This window comes from Peromyscus maniculatus, chromosome 8 (assembly GCF_049852395.1).
Source record: "Peromyscus maniculatus bairdii isolate BWxNUB_F1_BW_parent chromosome 8, HU_Pman_BW_mat_3.1, whole genome shotgun sequence".
In the NCBI taxonomy this organism is placed as follows: Eukaryota; Metazoa; Chordata; class Mammalia; order Rodentia; family Cricetidae; genus Peromyscus; species Peromyscus maniculatus.
The window spans coordinates 9,508,004-9,528,580 of NC_134859.1; the positions used below are offsets into that span (position 1 = coordinate 9,508,004).

At 48.5% G+C, this 20,577-nt stretch overlaps 1 protein-coding gene across 1 annotated transcript in view; it reads right to left on the reverse strand.

The window, feature by feature from the left end:
- Nucleotides 1-20,577, reverse strand: part of LOC143274513 (uncharacterized) — a 1,199,417-nt gene that overhangs the window by 591,730 nt on the left and 587,110 nt on the right. The gene's annotated exons all lie outside the window — the stretch shown is intronic.

The window sequence follows — 20,577 nt, forward strand, 5'->3', positions numbered from 1 at the left end:
GGGTCCATGAACACTGTACTTGTGACAGGATCCATGAGAAGCCTCAGTATTAACTGATGAGTGACAGGCAAGGACAAGGGAGTTGCTGTTCTTTGTCTCCTCTTGCAGTGTTGGTGGGCTATTCCATTTTAATCCTGACTATTAAATAAACCAAGCAGCTATCTCACACACCTTCCAGCACATTGCTCCCTAACCACTTACACACTTGACATTGGCACATGCTGCCAAGTCACCCCTGCTTAAAGTACTGCTGTTCGACACCTTCAGTGAAGTCTGCCCTCCCTGAGGCCTCCTACACCGAAACTGAGCAATGCTCAGGCCAGGCCGACTGAGGAGTGCATCTTACTCTGCCCCCAGCAAAAGAGATGGCAAGGAGTCGGCCCAGAGCTCAGGACACTCCTCGGGGCTGCACCTACCCTCCTCTGCTGCTTTGCCTCTCTGCTTTCAAATCAAGTCCTGTCAATTAGCAGAGCCTGCCAAACACCTGAGCTGGATCCTGGACCATTGTTCAGCTTCTAAGCAAAGACTAAGGCAGAGCAGAGGGGAGGGAGAGGGCAACATAGGGAGGGAAGAGGAAGTAAAGGAGGAAAAGAAAGAAACTTAACCTGAGCTTTCAAATGTGAGACCAAGCCATAGCAAGATGAAATCAATCCTGTGACCTCCTGAGGTAATTCAAAGGCTTTGCCTGATGCAATGAGCTCTTCTGGCCCTCCCCTCAATCTGGAAAACTCAATCTTACAGCATCTTCATTTCCAGCTGAAGGGGGACACAATCGCATCCTTTGGCTGCTGAACATAATGAGCGTTGCTTTATAAAAGTTTCGAGGGGACTAGCTTAGATGACAAAGCCACACTGACACCTGCTGGCACTCCCTAAGCTTCTCTTTCCAGGAGGGCTGGCCTCCTTGTCCTGCTGTTCCTGACACACTGAGGCCTGCCGGTGGCCAGCTGACACTAATAGTCCTCAGTTTGTGCCTGATGGACGGAGGAGGAGAGCGCAGGAGCCTCTGAGTCCCTGTGGCCAGTCCCTGCTCCTTTCCTCAAACCTCCCAAGCCCTAGCTATGCAGATAAATGGGTTAAGTCTTCCTAAACACAAGGGCAAATTCTATCCTGGGAGCCATCTTCTGGAGCTGATTCATTCTCTCTCTCTCTCTCTCTCTCTCTCTCTCTCTCTCTCTCTCTCTCTCTCTCATTGGTAATGTTGGGGATTGAACCCAGGGCCTCCTATATGCTAGGCAAGAGCTCTACCTCTGAGCTACGGGCCCAGCCCCTTTTACTTATTGTTTTTGGACCGCTTACTAAGTGGCCCAGGTTGGCCTTGAACTTGTGTTCCTCCTGCCTTAGCCTCCTGAGAGCTAGAGTAAGAAAACTGTGGTGCCAGGCTTGACCACTGGCTTCTTTTTCCCAGAAATGCATGTCTGGAAAGAGAACAGAGCTGAGGACACAGGTGACAGCCCTGTCTCTGAGGAGGACAAGAAAACTCCATGCTTTTGTTTTCAGGGTCAGCAAGAGAGGATCTGGGAGACCAGGCCACCGTACCACCCAAGATGTGGACAAAGAACTGGAGCTTAAACTTTCCTGTTCTCCCGGGGGGCAAGGCAGGTACCCTGGCAGTCACGTGCCTCAAAAACAGTTCAAAATAAGGCAGCCCGCAGCCTGTCCCGGAGTTTTGTGGCTCCCACTGTGACATGAGATGGAAGCGAGGGCAGTGAAGCGGCGGCTGAAGGAAAAGCCCAGTCTTGCTTTCTCACCAAGCGACAAAGAGCAAAGAGAAGATGCTCTTCTAAAGTCCAACCCCTTTGCCTCAGTAGGGATGGCTGTCAAACCAAAACCACGGAGGGGCACAGGGGAATGGCTCAGTGCAGATGCAGGAGGCTACCCAGACCTGCACTGGAGACATAGCAAAGGGGAAGGTTGGCCACATCACTCCCTGTTCCAAAGGATACCAAGGTCTTCAGCCGCATGACACTGTCCCTTGCTCCTTTTCCTCAAATAAAACATGACTGTGTATATACACAGGCATTCATGAACATGTGCACACACATGTATACACATGTGCACATGTATCTGAACCTAGACATGCAGCCACAGACACGGCATGAATGCACACCTATGCCCTATGCATCTTATGAATGTGTATGCATGTAGCCTTTATATGTGAGGTATGTGAGTATGTTGGTACATACACATGTTCCCACATGTGTGTGCATATACCACCTTCCAAAAAGTACCCCAGTCTCTCATACAGAACTGGGGAGCTGCATGTGAAGACCCGGAGGAATAGGTTCCCAGGCACCCTGGCCCCATCTCCTGCCCTCATGCTAGCACTGCCCAGGCTAGCCTGCTACCCTCCTCGCCACCTCTCTGGGAACAGCTCGGCTCTTCTCCTTTCTAGGCCTGTCTCAGTGTGTCCAGACGAGTCCCTCCTCTGACCTCCCTTTCTCTGGTGGTCATCTACCCTTTGATGATAAGCATGTTCTATCCTGAATCCATCATAGCTCTTGTCCTCATTGGCACCAACACACCTGTCCCATTCACATGGCTTTCACAGGCCTCTCACTGTCCTGTGGCAGAGAACACGAGGCAGAGAACACAGAGCCCAGATGACATCCTCCTCCAGTACAGCACCAGCCCAGAGCATGGGTTCAAAATAGTCACTGAACCCTGGGAAAAGGCCAAAATATGATGCTCGCCCCACTCAAAACAATAACAACAACAAAAAACCCTATGTAGTCTAACTAATGCTCCAGGGGAAAATGAGAGAAATGAGGAAGCTTCCCTTCTTTCTAGAGACTCAAAATTACATTCCTTTCCTCTTGTTCAGATCTAAAATCCCACGCACTGGCCTGAGCCCTGTGCTTTTGGCTTTCTGGTATGTTGGGCTGCACTGAATCATGCCTTCTGACTCCTACCTATCCTTATACCTCGGTGTTGTCTGTCCATTTGATATTTTAACATTCTCATTTTAGAAACCTACCAAGATTTTTTGATGTGATGTGCATGTAGCATGTATGTACTCCTGTGTGTTCACACTTGGGTGCTGTCCTAAATCTGTCTCCACCTTACTTTTGAGATAGGGTCTGTCACTGAACCAGCAGTTTGGTGATTAGGCTAGACCTGCTGGTTGATGCACCCTAGGCATCTTCCTGTCTCCGTCTTCGCATTGCTGGGGTTACGTATATGCATCACTGTGTCAGGTTTTTGTTTTTGTGGCTGCTGTGTATTTGAACTTGGGTCCTTGACTGGACTATCTCCCCACCTTACAGAGATTTTTTTTTAATTGAATATAGTAACATAAATTTCAATAAAGGGTGAGAACTAAACTAAACCTAGGGAAAGGAGGTAAAATGGAGCTGACATTGAAATGAACACACAAACTGTCCCACGGGACCCTATGCAATGTAGAGACTGGATAATAATTTAGCAGGAGCTTCCTGGCAGCCTTTGTGAAAAGGGAACACGGTCAGCTCCTACACTCAGAGTTTCTGATATAAACACTATCAAGAGTTTCATGAAAAAATAACATCTTCCTGAACCTGAGAGCAGGGGCCATACAAAAATGGCCTCAGACATCTCATCACAGCACACAGGAGCAGGAAGTATGCATCCCTAGTAACCTAACTCTCCCTTGAGTTCCAATTTCTCCCCAATAACATTCTGTTTTATTTTGCTCTGTGTGTAACAGCTGGCTCCAGCAGTTCCCACATGTGAGTCTGAATGACCTGGGCTCTGACTGTAGATACACATGATATCTACCTTTGAAAACGTTGGAGTGACATGTCTTTCTTCAATATTCCTCCTCATGAATAATAACTTTACCGTGTGAAGCACATGGCTCCTCATTATGCTCTGAAGAGGTGGATTCAACTTCACACAGACTTGCATGCTTCAGATGGGAAATGGACAGCAGTCACTACCTCAAACAACCACAGATATGCTAACTGCCCTCAGAGTACCACAAAGTAAATACACAGACAAGGAGCCAATCGAACAGCTGCTCGGCCTCCCTCCCTATCCCGGAACGCTCTGAGGACATCTGTCTTTGGAGTGGTAGGCAGACTCATCCATCTATAACAGAAATGGAAATGGAGGCTCAGAGAGTTGCTATAACTTTCACAAGGTCACACAGCCACAGAGTGGCAGGATCTGCACTCCCCATTGGGTCTACTTGGCTCCAAAGCCTTTGCCCTCCCCCCATCTCTGCTCCTAGTCAGTCTTCCTGCCCTCTTGAAGCTTTTCCAAGTCCAAAATAACTCCATTAGCCCGGGTCAATGTGCCAACACCTTCGAACGCCAGTGCTTTCTCCTTGCACTCCCATCGGCCAGTGTCCCTGAACTTCTGTGGAAGCCTAAAATCCTCCAGCAGAGCCTCGTGGTTTTGGTTTTGATCTCCAGAGACACAATCTCGCTATGCAACTCAGGCTAGCATGAAACTCACTATGTAGCCCAGGCCAGGCTGGCTTCAGGCTACACTCCCTCACCATCCTCCTGCCTCTGCTACTTGAGCTCTAGAATTATAGCTGTGCTCCGACAGGCAAACCTCACTGGCTGCATGTTCTTTAAGAGAGATGTCAAGAACATCATGAAATCTGCACAGCCTATGCACTGTGTTTACTGTCCCTCCGGGAAGGTCTGTGAGCACCCTTTCCCTTAGTGTTCATCCTTCACACGCACAGCAGCCTGGGCCAGGCCCAGTCCCTGATGACCCTGAGGTGTAAAGCCATGGCTGTGGTGAGCCAAGTACGCCTTGGAGCCTCTGAGACGCTCTAGGACTCAGGCAACAGCCCTGGAGTCATGAAGTGGCCTGTCTAGAGAGGACCAGCCTCCCACCCAGTTCTGCCAGGGCTGGCAGTGCTGAGTCAGCTCCCTCCACACCCTGCTGCCACGTTTTCATAACGAGTCGAATGAACGAGCATTTCTCTCTGCTGATCAATCAGAGCCGTGCATATGGCCGCTGTCAGCATCCTCAGCAGGCAGAGCTCCTTGGTGAGATCCAGGCTGTCGGCTCCTTCCTTGGGCATCTGCAGCAACGCTGGGCTCTTCCCCTTCACCCTTAATCCATCAGCTCAGTTACAAGCAAGAAAAAATGTAAGCCTTGTGTCAGGACTGAGATGCTGTGGAGAGAACTGGTCAGATTCCTGTAGAACTTCACCCTTTAGAAGCCCATGCTGACCGAACTAGGGGTGAGAGACTAGGAGGAGTCTCCTGGTTCTGGGCTGTGAACCATTGCCCTGCCCAGTCTCCTTCCTCAAGCATGGCAGCTCTCATTCCAACACTTGGGGGGTTGAGTCAGCAAGAATATTGCCGTGAGTTTGAGACTAGCCTATGCTACCTAGCAAGATCCTATTTCAAAAAGAAGAGATTTGTGAAAAAGAACTGATCAAAGACTCCTTGGGGACTGGGGAGATGGCTCAGTGGGTAAGAACACTTGCTGTACAAGCATGAGGGCAGTTTGAAACCCCAGCACCCATATCAAAGCTGGGCATGACTGCATGTGCTCAGAATCCCAGCACTGTGGAGGACAGAGGCATGAGGATCTCTGGGGCTTGCTGGCTGACAGCCTAGCTCTAGTTCAGTGAGACCCTATCTCAAGGAGGCAGAGACTAACTAATAGATCAGAATGCCCAAGATTCTCCTATGGTCTCTACATGAGTGCACAGACACACACGTATACACTTGTATGCACATGTGCATGCACACACACACAACCACATGTGCACATAGACCTAGGTATACAGCACACACATAACACAACTCTCTTGACATTCTGGAGTGAAAGGAACCCCAACAAAGGACGGGTTCTGACAACGACACAGCCCCCGCCAATTAAGTTTCTGTATCTAATAACTCCTATTCTGAAGTCCACAGGAAAGAGGCACAGACATCTCGAAGAAAGACTGACTCAGCAAGAGAGAGGTGAGTGCTGTTAGGTCCATGCATTATGTGACCCCTGTTTCATTGGGCTGCCAGAAGAAACAGAGACACAGCTGGTGTGGGTGGTGAGATGACACTGAGTGGGCAGCTGTGTGCACTCGGCACAGTCTGTGGTCAGCCAGGCAGCTCCAGCCTCGAGCATGTGATGACCAGCTACTGCCACAGACAGATGGGAGGCCCAGCCTGCCTGGGACATCAGAGTGGGGGCCACGAGGAAGGCTGCAGTGAATGGGATCACGCCCCTGCTTCCCCTGCTCTGCGCCTAACTTTCCAGAGCAAGCAGAACCAAGCAGCAAGATCCCTGTCTTCATTAGGGTTTCTATTGCTGCAAATGAAACACAATGACCAAAACAATTTGGGGAGGAAGGGGTTTATTTGGCTTACACTTCCACAGTACTGCTCATCATCAAAGGAAGTCAGGACAGAACTCAAACAGGGAAGGAACCTGGAGGCAGGAGCTGATGCAGAGGCCGTGGAGGGTGCTGCTTACTGGCTTGCAACCCATTGCTTGCTCAGCCTGCTTTATTATAGGACCCAGGACCACCAGCCCAGGCATGGCACCACCCACAATGGGCTGAGTCCTCCCCATCAATCATTAATTAAGAAAATGCCCTACAGGCTTGCCTACAGCCCAATCTTATGGAGGCATTTTCTTAATTGAAGTTCCCTCCTCTCAGATGATTTCAGCTTGTGTCAATTTGACATAAAACTAGCCAGCTTAATTGACTCCTTGTCAACTTGACACACAAACACATCACTGTTAAGCCACAATCTTCCCTTTCTTGTTCATCCCCAAGATGACACATTAATATCAATATCATAATATAAAACATTTTACAAACTTAAAAAAGAGTCCCACAGTCTTTACAAATTCAAAAACTTTAAAATTCAGTCTCTTTTAAAATTCAAAGTCTCTTTTAAAACCTAAAATCTCTTTTAAAATTCAGTCTCTCAACTGTGGGCTCCTATAAAGTCAAAAATAAATACATCCTTACTTCAAGAGGGAAGAACCAGGGCACAGTCACAATCTGAACAAAGCAAAACCAGACTCCAACAGTGTAAATAACTCAATGTTCAAGATCTGGGTTTCACTCTTGTTCTTCTGGGCTCCTCTTGCAGGCTCACTCATAATCTTCTTGGGTCACTTCTCCAGCTCTGCCCTCTGCAACACACACAACTTGTCTTCTAGGTTCCACTCCATAGCTGCTACTCTTTTGGTGGTCATCCCATGGCACTGACATCTCCAAATGATGGGATCTTGCTTCAACTGGGCTGCACTTTCACCAATAGCCTCTCCTGGGCTCTCTTCATGGACTCCAGCCCTCGAATACAGCGCCAAGCCTGAGGTGCTCACCATGAACCTTTCATGACTTCAAAACCAGTAAGATTTGGGTGAATCTTGCAATATCAAATTTGGCTGCCAGCACAAGGTACAACCTTGGCCACTTCAGAATATAGCTTTTGTGCGGTGACCCTAAAGAAACAATTCCCAAAAGTCTTCACTTCAGAGATGCTGGTTTCTTCTTTATTGCCACTAATTTCTTAGCTCTGGCTGAACTGCATCAATTGTTCCAGTAACACAACAGTTTCACTTCAATGATGCTGGCCTCTTGTTAATCATAGCTGACTCTTTGGCCCCAGCTAACCAGAATGATGGAATTTTAATTCCAAATAGCAATGGCCCTGATAGAGTCTAAATTTCACTCTAAAACTTCACAAGCCAGGCCTCCATCATCTGCACTGCTCTCAACATTCTTATCTTCCAAGCTTTACATTACAGTTCACTGAGTTCCCAACACTCAATGGCTTTTTTAGTCCAAAGTTCCAAAGTCTTTCCATAATCCTCTCAAAAACATGGTCAGGTCTGTCACAGCAATACCCCACTTCTGCTACCAACCTGTCTTAGTTAGGGTTTCTATTGCTGTGATGAAACACCATGACCAAAGCAATTTTTGGAGCAAAGGGTTTATTTGACTTCCACTTTCTTTATCACTCACTGCTCATCATTGAAGGAAGTCAGGAACTCAAGGCAGGAAGCTGGAGGCAGGAGCTGATGCAGAGGCCATGGAGGGGTGCTGCTTACTGGCGTGCAACCCATGGCTTGCTCACCCTGTCTTCTTATAGAATCCAGGACTACCAGCCCAGGGGTGGCATTACCCACAATGGGCTGGTCCCTCCCCCATCAGTCACTAATTTAAAAAATACCCTACAGGGTTGCCTACATCCTGATCTTATGGAAGTCTTGTTTTCAAATTTGGTTCCCTCCTCTCAGATAACTCTATCTTGTGTCAATTTGACAGAAAACTATCCAGCAAAACCCCTAACACTGCACCACATGGCTCCTACCTCACATGAGGTTTAAACGACAGCAAAAGACTCTGTGGATGGATGTCACCATCAGCTTCAAACTCCTGGATGCATAGCCCAGTTGCTCCAGCAGGCAATCGTGAACAAATTGCTTAAAGCCCACTCACAGCTCACTGTCAATCTCCAAAAGAAGGATTCGAAAAAGAATCTTGGGGATTCAAAGAATAACCTTGGGGCTGTGGAGGAGGTTCAGTTGGTAAAATGCTTGCTTCCAGGGCTTTAGGACTTGATTTCAAGGCTTAAAAGCCATGTAAAAATTAGCCATGCATGGTAACACACCTTTGATCCCAACCCTGGAAAGGCAGAGCAGTAGGTAGGAGGATTGCTGGGGTTTCTTGGCCAGTCTAACAGAATCTGCAAGCTCCAGTAACAGCCTTGTCTCAAAAAACAAACAATACAACAAAACAAGGTGGATGGCACCCAAGGAATGGCAGGTGGGTCTTTAGCATCCTCATGCACGCATGCGTGTGTGCACGCACGGAGGGATGGCAAGAAGGAGGGAAAGGAAAAGTGAATTCAACTTTAAAGTGGACTAGAAACACCAGGCAGTTTTCAAGGTGCCGGGGACACAGCAAGATCTGGCAAGTGTGTGCTCAGGCCCCTGAAGTTTACCATCAGAAAGGGGAAGAAGAGAAGGGGCCATCACTCAAGAACCCCTAGAATGGCTACAATGAAAGGGAATCCATGCAGGGCACCCAGAAGAGTAGGGCCAGAGCCTTTGAAAAGAGTAACGAGGCAAATGGTTGGGCAGTGGAGGCGACTGTGTGTCAGAAATCCCCTAAAATGTGATGCAGTGGTGTAGGTAGTGTGCTCAGCACAGCTTGTGCCATGTGGGAAGCATCCGGTGCAGGGACCTTTTGTTCCCCTCATTACATAGGTAGTGACAGACATGGAGCCCAAGGCTGTGGATGAAGAGACAGGTTTGAAGTCAAGCTAGGGCTGAGGTAGATGGCTCCCAGGTCAAAGCCCCACAGCAAAGCATATTCCACCTTCTAGGGTCAATGAACCATGTTATCTGTATTCAGGGCTCTCTCCAGAGGAACTGTTACATATTACAAAGAACAGGCACCATCCTGCCCATACCAAACACTGAGCTATACAGGTACTGCACTCTGCAAGAGTCTACAAAGATAGTGGATGAGGAACCTGGAACCATGGACCACTGTTCTCAGAGAACTCATGGGGAGATGTCAACAGAAAGGACTTGTGTGTCTGATGGACAGCCATTAACCTAGTTTAAGAGAGGACTTCAAGAAATAACAGCTAAGTAGTAGAATGCAAACTTCCAAACCCAGGGTTTCCTCTCTTACATAATAGACAATACTAGGAAATGAACTTCTTTTTTCCTACAAACTGAGACAGACAGACAGGTAGGGTAAACAGATGATATATAGATAAGTAGACAGATAATAGATATATAGGTAGGTTGATAGATAGTCGTGATAGAATAGATAGATAGATAGATAGATAGATAGATAGATAGATAGATAGATAGACAGACAGACATCTTTCTTTATCTTTTTCACATTGAGGTCATAACCAGGTGTCTCACACATGCTAGGCAACTTCTCTACTGCTAAACTACACTGAAATCTCAACCTCCATTCTTTCTTCTTTGATGGAAGACTATAAACCCCCAATGGAAGGGAAATAATAAACAATCTAGGTTCTTGAATGTTGCAAGCTTGCCTCTCCAAATGCCAATACTCAGAGGGACCAAATGTACTCAAAGGATAAGATAGGGTATAGAGCATAAACCAAGACAGACAGGATCTACAAATTATGTGGCACTGTTTCCCATCTTGCCCAAGTCACTCATATGTAATTGCTTTCCTCCTCATGAAAATTTCTGGGCGACTCCATTACAATGCTATGTAGACTCATTAGCAGGGCCTAGATAAGTGTAGCAGTTTGAATGAGAATGGTCCCCCATTGTCTTGGACACTTGAACACTTGGTCCGCAGTTGGCGGCCCCATTTAGGAGATGTGGTCTTACTGGAGGAAGTATGTCACAGGTGTGGAGGAGAGTCAGCTTCAGGAGCTCAAAGCCTTACCCTGTTTCTAGTAAGCTCTGTCTGCTTCTTGCTGTTAAGGAACTGCGACACCAGCTTCCTGCTCTGGCCACCACATGCGATGCCTGCTACCACATTTCCCTGTGATGATGGCTCTCTCTCCTCTGGAACTATAAGCCCACATAAACACTTTCTCCTCTAACTTTCCCTGGTAATGGTGTTTTATCATATCAACATGAAAGTAACTAATACAATAAGTCAAGTTTATTCACCAGACCCTATGTCCATTCATCAGACACTTTATCCATTCATTCTGACCCCTGGGCTTTGGCACTTGCTCTCCAAGCCTTTATCACACTGCTACACTGTAACTTTTGTAACCTCTGTCATTATCCTGACAAAAGTAGGTATCTCCACCTTCTATGGATTGTCTGGCTTCCCCCATGACAACAGAAACTCTAAGATCACAAAGTTCCCATCTAACCTGCCAAGAAAGTGCCTGCTCCAACATGGGATGTGCTCTTAATAAACAGGCAGGTATTGCATGGTTCTAACTCAGCTGTTGGAAAGACCACAGCCACCCACATCTTGTGTGCAGTGACCAGTGACAAACTAGTCGCAGCAATAACAGATGGGAAATATGAAGCAGTTGTCTCACCTGTGACCTCATACATCATTATCAGTGCAACACCCCAGCCCTTCAGCCTAGTCTGTGCTCACCACTGACATCATCTTACTGTGCTGGGTCCCCTTGCTCTGAGGATCCATCACTGATTAATTCTTTAATTAAAGCTTTCATGTGTATGTGCCTTGGGGCAGTGTTTTAAATAATGAAGGTAGACAGTGGGGAGAACTTTTGGGCTCCTTTAAACAGCTCCACATTGGAAGGTAAACATCTCTGGCAAATTCCTGGATAAATCACAGAGAGTCACTGAGTCCGTATTAATTTGGGATCATGCTTGTTGTGTGATCCCCGTGTCAGGCACAGGCAAGGCAAGTTACCCAGTGACCTTCATTGCAAGTTTTTCAAATTTCCAGAGTCTCATGCCAGTGGGAGATTGCTGTGTCCCCAAAATGTTTTCTCTGTCAAACACAATCTCCCTCTTGGAATGTGCTCATTCCTGAATCCAGGAGCTTAAAGGATGTAAACAAAATGGTTGAGCTTTTGGAAAGGAGAAATGCCAGACATATGTCCAAGCAGACCTATGTTTTGAGGTATAAAACTAAAGATCAAAAAGAATTTTGATAAAGCATGATGGATTATTTGCTTTTATTTTATCTTATTATTTTTCAAGTTGCTTGTTTGTATTCTAATGAGAAAGAAAGAAAGGGTATGGATTTGGGTGTGTGAGGAAGTGGGGGAGATCTGAAAGTTAGGGGATGAGAAACTGTAGTCAGAATATATTGTATGAAAACAAATCTATTTTCAATTAAAAAGCAAAAGAAAACTCTAAAGAAAGAAATGGAAGCTAGCACTAAAAATGGAAAGACCTTCTATGTTCACTATGTAGCCCAGGCTGGCCTCAAAATCACAGTCTTCTTTAGCATTTCCAGTGCCAACTTTAGCTATTCTTCATTATGCTGAATTCAGTACTTTTAATATGACCAAATTCATAAAAATGTTGTGATTAAATTCATTAAATTAGAACAAAACAATGGCTCTGATGGCTAGAGCTGAAGGGGACAAGCCTGTTTAAACCTGAAAAAGAGATGTCAGTGAGAAAGTAGAGACAACATGTGATCAAACCTTAGAGGGAAAAATACACAGGTACGCACACACAGACACACATGCACATACACACACACACACACCATGTGGGACTATGACCAAGCTGGATAGGGCAGATGAGTGCCAGGAGCACAGTGTGCTCAAAGCTTGGTCCAGGGCAGAAAACTCTGGAAGCACAGAGTGACTGGTAAAGACAGGATGAGCAAAGGAGACCAGGCTTTGATGGATGAATCACTGTCCCCAGACCCCAACAAGCATCTTCCTGCTCCCTGCTCCCAGGGTGTGTGTTCCTAATGCCTCTTATTAGCCATGTGTGTCTTGGGGTGAGATAGACTGGGAAAGGGCATCTTGCAGTTGACAGTATGTGCAGTGCTCTGAAAACTCCATGAAGGAGAGGCTCAATACACATTTCTGCATCTCTGTGGTAGAGCATTGGGCTAGCCTAGAGTCCACTACTGGGTGGCTGAAAGTATGGCTCAGTACTAAAGTGCCTGCTTGGAATCCACCAATGAGGGACTGTGGGCATGTCTCATATGAGGAGGCCTTTCTAGAATCGTCTAGTGAGAGACTAGAGGTGTGGCTCAATATTCGAGCCTCTTTCTAGAAGCCTTCAGTGAGTGGCTAGGGTCATGGCTCAGGGATCCAGCAGTTGACAACATGTGTAGTGAATGCCTGGGTTCCATTCCCAATACAAGGGAGTGGTGAGAAAAAAAATACTATGAACCTACTTTATGCTCATATTACAATAAAATAAAATACTTGATTCTAAATACTCTGATTGCTTAATGTACCTTCTCCTCTATCCCTCCTTTTTGAGAATGAGGGATGACCATAATTATGTTGTTGCGATTAGATAATGTTACAAAATCCCTGATTTCAGTGTGGTAGGGTGTGAGTCACAGGATAAGTGTTGCAGAAAGCCACCTCTAATATTCCTTAATTCCTGTGTTTTCAAAATATTCCCTGTATCAGAGAAGTGAGTTTCCAATTAAAGAGGGTTTATGAAAGCACAAGGCATTCATCCCAAGAGGCAGAGAAGATGGTGACCTTCTATCTGATGAGGCAGAGGCACACGTGCCACAGAACCCGACTTTAGGTCCAGGTGCCTGCGGAAGCCACAGGTCAAACCTCCAACCAACCACCCAGACAGCAGACAGCTGTCCCAACTCTAATCACAAAGCAGATGAGCATAAGGAGAGATCAGGGCAGTGGTAGGCCTAGAGAGCTCAGGCAACCCTCTCAGAGAATGCCTCTTGGAATTTCCCGGAGTTGGTCACATGTGTAAGTTTAAAAGGAATAGATGGATATACAACAAGCTAGTGGACTTCTAGAACCCACTGGATATGGTGAGGCTTGAAAAGGAAAACAATCTAGTTGAAAAAATAAAAAGAAAGGGACATGTCTACAATTCAGGCACTTGCCACACGCTAAGTCCCACTCTAGGTCTTTCTTGCTCTATCTAATTCCCACCAGGACAGAACCAGCACTGAAGCTCCCACTGTATAGGCAAATCAACACAGTCAGAGGTTAAATAACTTGCCCAAGGTCACAGAGTTGGCTCTGGGCCACCATACTCTACTCTCTAGACCCCAGAAATAGATGGGCCCCTTTCCATCCCAACCCAACAGACATCATCTAAACTAACTTAGTGAAGACCCAAGGAACCCTTACCATCAGCTGTTCCAGAGATCAACACAGAGTTGGGCTTGCCATCTGAATGTGGATCTGTATACTGCTTCTAGCCCCTTTGCCCTTGAGAGGTGCCCAGGCTCTTACCTCTAAATAAAAATTAAAAAATAAAAAAGTCTTGGACCAAAATAAATCCACTAGTGGCTCCAGCCAGGCCTCTGTGGTCACTTAAAAATTGAAGAGGACTGGCCTCTTTCATGCCCCCCCCCTTTTCCCTCTTTTGATAATGAAGATAAAGAACTTGGGGAGGGTAGACCAACTAGGTTAGGGGTGGGAGAGGGCCTGCAGAGGGCGGTGCTCTCTGAACTTGTCAGGACGAGGCCAGGTCTGTTTCTTGCATGTGATTTCAAAGTAAAACCTAATATGATTATAAAGCACAATCCAAGACCCCTCTCCCATTTCCAAATTCAAATGAGAAAACCCTTGGTTGGGAGCCGGTTTCCCAGACTGCCTGATGAAGACCTCTAAGCTGGGTGGAAGCCGGGCCCAATCCCCCTCCATTAGCTCTGGGGCAGGCAGGCACACCCTGTACTGGAGCTTGTAAGGAAGTCCAGAGCCTCCTGTTGTGGTCTCTGACGGAGGAGATGACCAGTGGCCCTAGGGTGGGCTGGGACTGGGGTCTTCCCCTCCCTCAGCCAGCAGACATCTTCTGGGTGCTGTGAGACACCTGGTTTCTGAAGCCAGGACCTTGAGGTTCCAGGAGCTTCATGGCCAGGTGGCCAACTGGCTGGGCTCAGCCAGCTCTGCCTTTGCCTCCATCTCCATGGAACTGAGAGCCTGGGCAAGACTGGGGTCACCCGCCTGCCTGCTCTCCAAGGAGGCGCTGAGATCTGAGTTTGCTCCCTCACGAGGCACTCAAGGAACCAGGGGGCACAGCCAGAGTTCCCAACTCCAAGGTTTCCATGCTGGCCTCTTCTTCTGGGGTCCAAGGCGGCCGGACATTAACCTGGCAATAAACACAGCTGTCCTCCCTCACCCAGCCTGCTCTTCCCCGCTTCCCGCTGGTGGTTTTGGCCCTTCCAAAGGCCCTCCCAGCCACCAAGGTGCCTCCTGCCTCTGACTTCAACAGGGCTGCGAGACTGGGAGGCAGCAAAGAACCAGGAGGTGCGCCCAGTGCCCTGGGTAGTCGACCCAGAAGACTGACCCAAAGTGCGCAGGCTGCCTCTGCTGCTGCTGCCCCTGGGACGCACTGGGAGGACAGAGGGGGCATCCTGGGAGGGATGCTCCGGGGCAAGGAAGGATGTGAAGGGAGAAAAGACAATGCGCGGGGTGGGGTAGGGGCTCAAGGTCGGGTACCCCTGCAGGAATGTGCCAAGAGATCGCTCCTCTTGCCCTGCAAAAGTTCCCGGTCCAGCACGCCCAGAGTCGCGCTGGGAGGAGGCCAGCTTTGGTGGAATCTGTTTTCCTTTCCTGGGACCCTATGGGTTGGGTCCTGATTAGGGAGCGCAGAAGCGACTCTGCTTGGACTTACCTAGAACTCCTGGGGAGCCCGACAGTTGTCGCCTGCTCCTGGATACAGGACCCCCGGATTCCTCAGTGCTCTGTGCACCCCCAGCCACGCTCAGCATCCGCCAGAGGCAATGAACTGGGATGCTGGCTTCTCTCACGCCAGCTGGCCGCAACTTCAGGGCAGGTCAGCCGCGCCCTGGATCTGGGCGCGGCGAAGGTCCGATCACCCTTAAGCGGCCCTGATGGCCGAGGCCACCCGGTCTAGAGTACAGGGTTCTCGGGATCTGGAGATGCACACGGTCGGTCCTCTCAGATCTGCCCTGTGCTGGGAGGACGCTCGGAGTTGTCTTCTCCGGACGCCGGGGCGGGGCGCGCGGCTGTCCCCTCCAGATGCAAGCTGCGCGACTCGCTGGTGGCTTCTCGGGTCCGCGAGGCGCACGCGTGGGTCCTGAAGCTGGCAGAGCGCCCCCACTCTTCCGCGGGTGCAGCCGAGTCTGGCGCGACGCAAAGAGGGAGGAATTCCCCCTCCGCTCTGAGTTCGGGCTCCCCTCCCCTCTACCCTGCGCGGACCCCTATCTGTGGTAGCAGCCGCGGCGACTGTCACTTCTGGGCTCCAGATGGAGGAGGGTGGCGGCGGTTCGGCTTGCAGGGGGAACTAGAAAGGAGGTGACCTTCAAACCCCGCGCTCCGGGAGGCCGGGAGGAGGGGACCGGGTGACGCTGATTTGGGGAGCAGCAGGCGTGCACCGGGTGGCCCGCGGGAGCTCTGGCAAGCGGGGCCAGAGGGAAGCTAAGAAGAGCGCAACCAACAAAATCTAGATTAGAAAATAAACAAAGGCGAACGAGGCAGAGCGCGAGAAAACGTGTGCATGTGTGTGCGTGTGCCTGTATGTGTGTGAGTGAGTGTGTGCGCGCGACAGGCAGCGAGCAGCCGGGCTGGCGAGCCAAAAATAATCCCGAGCACCAGGGAGCGCCCCCTCCCCCTTCCCTCCCTGGCGCTGCCGCCGCGGTCACGGTCACGCGTGCAGCCTTGGATCCCAGCAGCCACCCTGGACAAGGGTTTCAGTGCCCCCAGGCTCTTCTTCCTAAAGCGCACAAGGGGTGAAAGTTGTCTTCCAGAGGGGGTGGAGCAATGAGCAGACGTCCTTAGGGTGATGCCCCTGCCTTCCTCTTCACAAAGTGGGTTTACTCACCCAGCACCTGAAACGTTCTCCATCCCGAGCTCCTCTCCCAACCCCCCCCCCAGACTCCCCTTCCCAGTCAATGTAGGAAAAGGAATCTTGGGGAAAGCTAAGGGGATGGAGGCCCCTTGCCCTGGGCCACTTCTGTTCTAAGAAGTTTCTGGCGAATGATCAAATCTCTCTACCTGGCAGCAAAAAAGTTAGAGCCATCTAGATGATCCCCACCTCTGAAAGTTAGACCTGGCCTGACCTGACCTACACCCTGAGTGGCTGCTTCCTGGTGAGAGGAGTGCTTCTGTGTCCAGGGGCTGGAGTTTCTCTCCTGAGCAGCTCGGTGACAGGCAGACCCTGGGTTCTGCCCAGGCCTTCCTCTTACTCAACTCACACTACCATGTGCTGCTTGTACTCTTTGCACTGTGTCATCTCAACAACAGATGGAACCGACGCCCTGAATCCGCCCATTTCAGCCGTTGCAAAGTTGAGGGGTAGGGAGCCTAAAACAGGGCATCTCCTGGAGCCTTCCTTTGGCTCCCCAGCCAGAAATTCTATTTCACTTTTCCTTTTCGTTTTCTTGCTCTTCTCCTTCCTTCTGTCCTTTCTTCCTCCTCCCCTTTCTTTCTCATTCCCTCCCTCTTTTCTTTTTCCTTCTTCCCCTTTTCCCCTGTCTCCTCTTCCCCCTGTCTCCTCTTCCCCCTCTCTCCTCTCTTCCCCTCTCTTTCTCCATTTTCCCTCGCTTCTCTTCCTCCCCCTCCTCCTTCCTTCTCTCTCCCTTCCCTCATTTCTTCCTTCCTTCTTTTTTCCCATCTGTCTTTTCCCCCTCTTTCCTTCCTCCTTTCTTCCCTCCTCCTCTTCTTCCTCTCCCTCCCCCTCTCTCATTTACAGTCCATACAATTATGTTACACAATAAAGTCTTCCATGGAGCCAACTCTAACACTGGCTGAAGATGACCAAGTCCTCTGCCAGGATCCAGGATCCCCTGGGCAGGTCTACCTCATTTCCCAAGAAAGTCACTGTACCTACCCTGTTGCTGATGAGCAGATGCACTTGGGCAAGACCAGACTCCATTAATAGCCCTTGACCTGAGGCCTTTTTTCACTTCCTAGTTTCTGGGTTGACATTATGAAGCAAGGCCCATGCCCCTTGTGTTTTTCTGGGATGTCCCCAGAAAATGTCCCCAGGGCCCCATCAATGGCAGACTCACAAGTCTCTAATACCACTACTACTACTATTATTATTATTTAGTCTACATTTCCTTCAACATCTAGGAAACATGGGGTTCTCCTACCCACAACCATCAATTTATTAAAGCCATGCAATTTGAAGTCATACTCATTTGAGAGAATAACCTTGCAAACTCCACAAAGCTGTCTCTCTTGCCCGCACCAGTTATTTGCAGTTTGGGTTGTGTTTGACCATGGGTTTTCTCAAAACTCTCTCCAATAATAATATATTGTATGTAAACAACTGTGTTTTCTTTTCTCATAGTCTCTTATCTTTCCCAGAAATCACAAAAAAGCCATAAATCTGGGTTAGTAACATCGTAATCATTTCCCCCAGAAACTGTTTGCATCAGGAGAGCCGCTGAATTTAAATGTAATTGTCTAGCCATGCAGGAGATGCCAGGGCTTGTAAAAGAGGTATTCTCGACTTAAAGGCAAATTATCAATAATGGGAGAAGAAATAAATGGCAGCTAATGGGGAGTTCTGTTGAAGTGCTCCTCTGTTTTCCTGCACTGGGGTTCTGAGGGGAAGACACAGACATGAGCACTCAAGGCAAAGACACTGGCTGTTGGCTCATTAAATGGGTGATGGCTGAGCCAATTTATTATTTCTAATCATAATTTTACAAAAAGAAATGAAATAAAAAAACTATAAATAAAAAAATCAAGGTCAGTTTGAATCTGTTCTGATTATTTATTTATTTAGGAGTAGAAATAGGTTTTAATATATCAGTAATGAATGCCAGAGGTAACTGCCAATGCCTGTGTTGCTACCAGGCTTAAGAAAGCTTAACTGGAGCCAATTCATGGTGGTTCACATCTGAGGCAGAGGCAGAAAGTCTGAGGCCAGCCTGTTTAACACGGTGAGTTCTGGGCCATTCAGGTTTATATAGTAAGACTCTGTCTAAAGGAGGAAAGGATGAAGGGAGGGAAAGAAGGAAGGAAGGAAGGAAGGAAGGAAGGAGGGAGGGAGGGAGGGAGGGAGGGAGGGAGGGAGAGAAGGGAGGGAGAGAAGGGAGGGAGAGAAGGGAGGGAGAGAAGGGAGGGAGAGAAGGGAGGGAAAAAGAGGGGAGACAGCCATTACAATTTAAAATAAGATTAGTGTCACCATCCCAGTGGCACACCATCATTCTACTTGTCTGGAAAGTACAGGCTGCTGCACTTCCTGCATTGACCTGTCCAGTTCCAGACAGATTATTTTAGTCACATCTGTGTTGAAACTGAACGGCCATGGGAGGTGCTGACTGGACAGCTCCTTGGACAACTTAGGGGACCAGTCCCCCTGCTACTGTTACAAAGAACAGGGCGACTCTGGCTCCTCCTACTGGCCATGGAAAGTACTGTCCATTTGGTACCTTAGAAGCGTGATTTTAAAATGGTGTCCTTCACGAAGCTGAGAATAATTAACAATAATAGTAATAGCAGGGCAGGAAGTGGAAGAAAGAGGGGGAAGGAGGAGGAGAGGAGGGAAAGAGAGTAGAACAGTAGGGAGGAGGTGGGAAAGAAGGGGCAGGGGAGAGGAGTTGGGGGAGGGAAGAGAGGAGGAAAGAGGAGAGGAATTGGAGAGGGAGGTTGGAGAGAAGGAGAGGGAGGCAGGGGAGAGGGGGAGGGGAGGAATTTTCAGGCCCGCACAGGTTAATCTAGGTTGCAAATTTGATCTTCTCACACTTGAACTTTAAGTGGGCCTGTGGCTCCTCCTAGTCCTCCTGACAAAGTCTATAGTTCTCTACAAGGGTCCCTAGCCTCTGGGCTCCCTGGTTCTCTCTCTGGCTCTGTGATCCAGGTATGCTTTTCTCTGGATGGCCTCTGATGCATTGCACAGGCTGGTCCTTCAGCCCGGAATATCCTGCAGACTCCTTCTGCCTCTTTTATCTTCTAAACATCTGTCAGAACACCATAGTCTGCCTGCCCCTCAGAATCCCCCACCATGCGAAGCCTTTCATCTCCTTTCAAACTCCTCCAGCACCTGCATTTAACTTGACCAGCCTATTGAAATAATGCTGTTTCCCCTCAGGAAGCAGAAGGGCCCACAATGCCAAAGACTTATCGCCCAGAGTGAAGGGCCAGATGCATGTTAAGTTCAATAACTATTTTGTTGAGGCTTCCTTCTGCTCTGCAGTAGGTTATGTTTTTACCAGGCTCATCACTAAACCTGGGGCTCACCAGTTTGGCTAGACTGGCTGGCCAGAAAGCCACAGAAATCCTCTTTTCCTCTCTCTCTCTCTCTCTCTCTCTGTGTGTGTGTGTGTGTGTGTGTGTGTGTGTGTCTGTCTGTCTGTCTGTCTGTCTGTCTCTCACTTTCTCTCTCTTTTAAAATACACAAGTTTCCATGCTGTTTGAAAAGGTCTTTGAGTTTCAGCAAAGTGGCTGAGCAGGTAAAGTCTCTTGCTGCCAAGACTCATGAACTGAGCTCCATCTCCAACGCCCAAAAGGGAAAAGAAGAGAACCAATGGCTGCAAGTTGTCCTCTACACACACACACACACACACACACACACACACACACACACACACACACACCACTAAGATGTAATTTAAATGTGAAGGAAATGTTTCTGAAATAGCAAGTTTAGGGGTGTCTGTCTCATCTCCTTGTTTCCTCCCTTTCCCTGCCTCTGCCCACCCTAATAGGGGAGGTGTCTCAGTGGCAAAGCACTTGCTACACAAGTGTGGGGACAGGAGTTCAGATCAGCAGAGCTCACATCAATGCTAGGCGGTCATGGTGGCCCACCTGTCACTCCAGCACTTTCAAGGCAGAGAATGTCTGGATGAACTCAATTAGCCCTTGTCAGAGAGCTCTGGGTTCAAGTGGAAGACCATGTCTCACTGAATGAGGTGGAGAGCAATTGGAGAAGATTCCTAGTATCAGCATCAGGCACCCACATACATACATGTGTCCACACACATGGGAACATACATACATGGACACACATACACATGAAAAAACAAAACAGGGAGGCTCACCAAAGCTATGACAAGAACCGAAACAAGTACCCTGT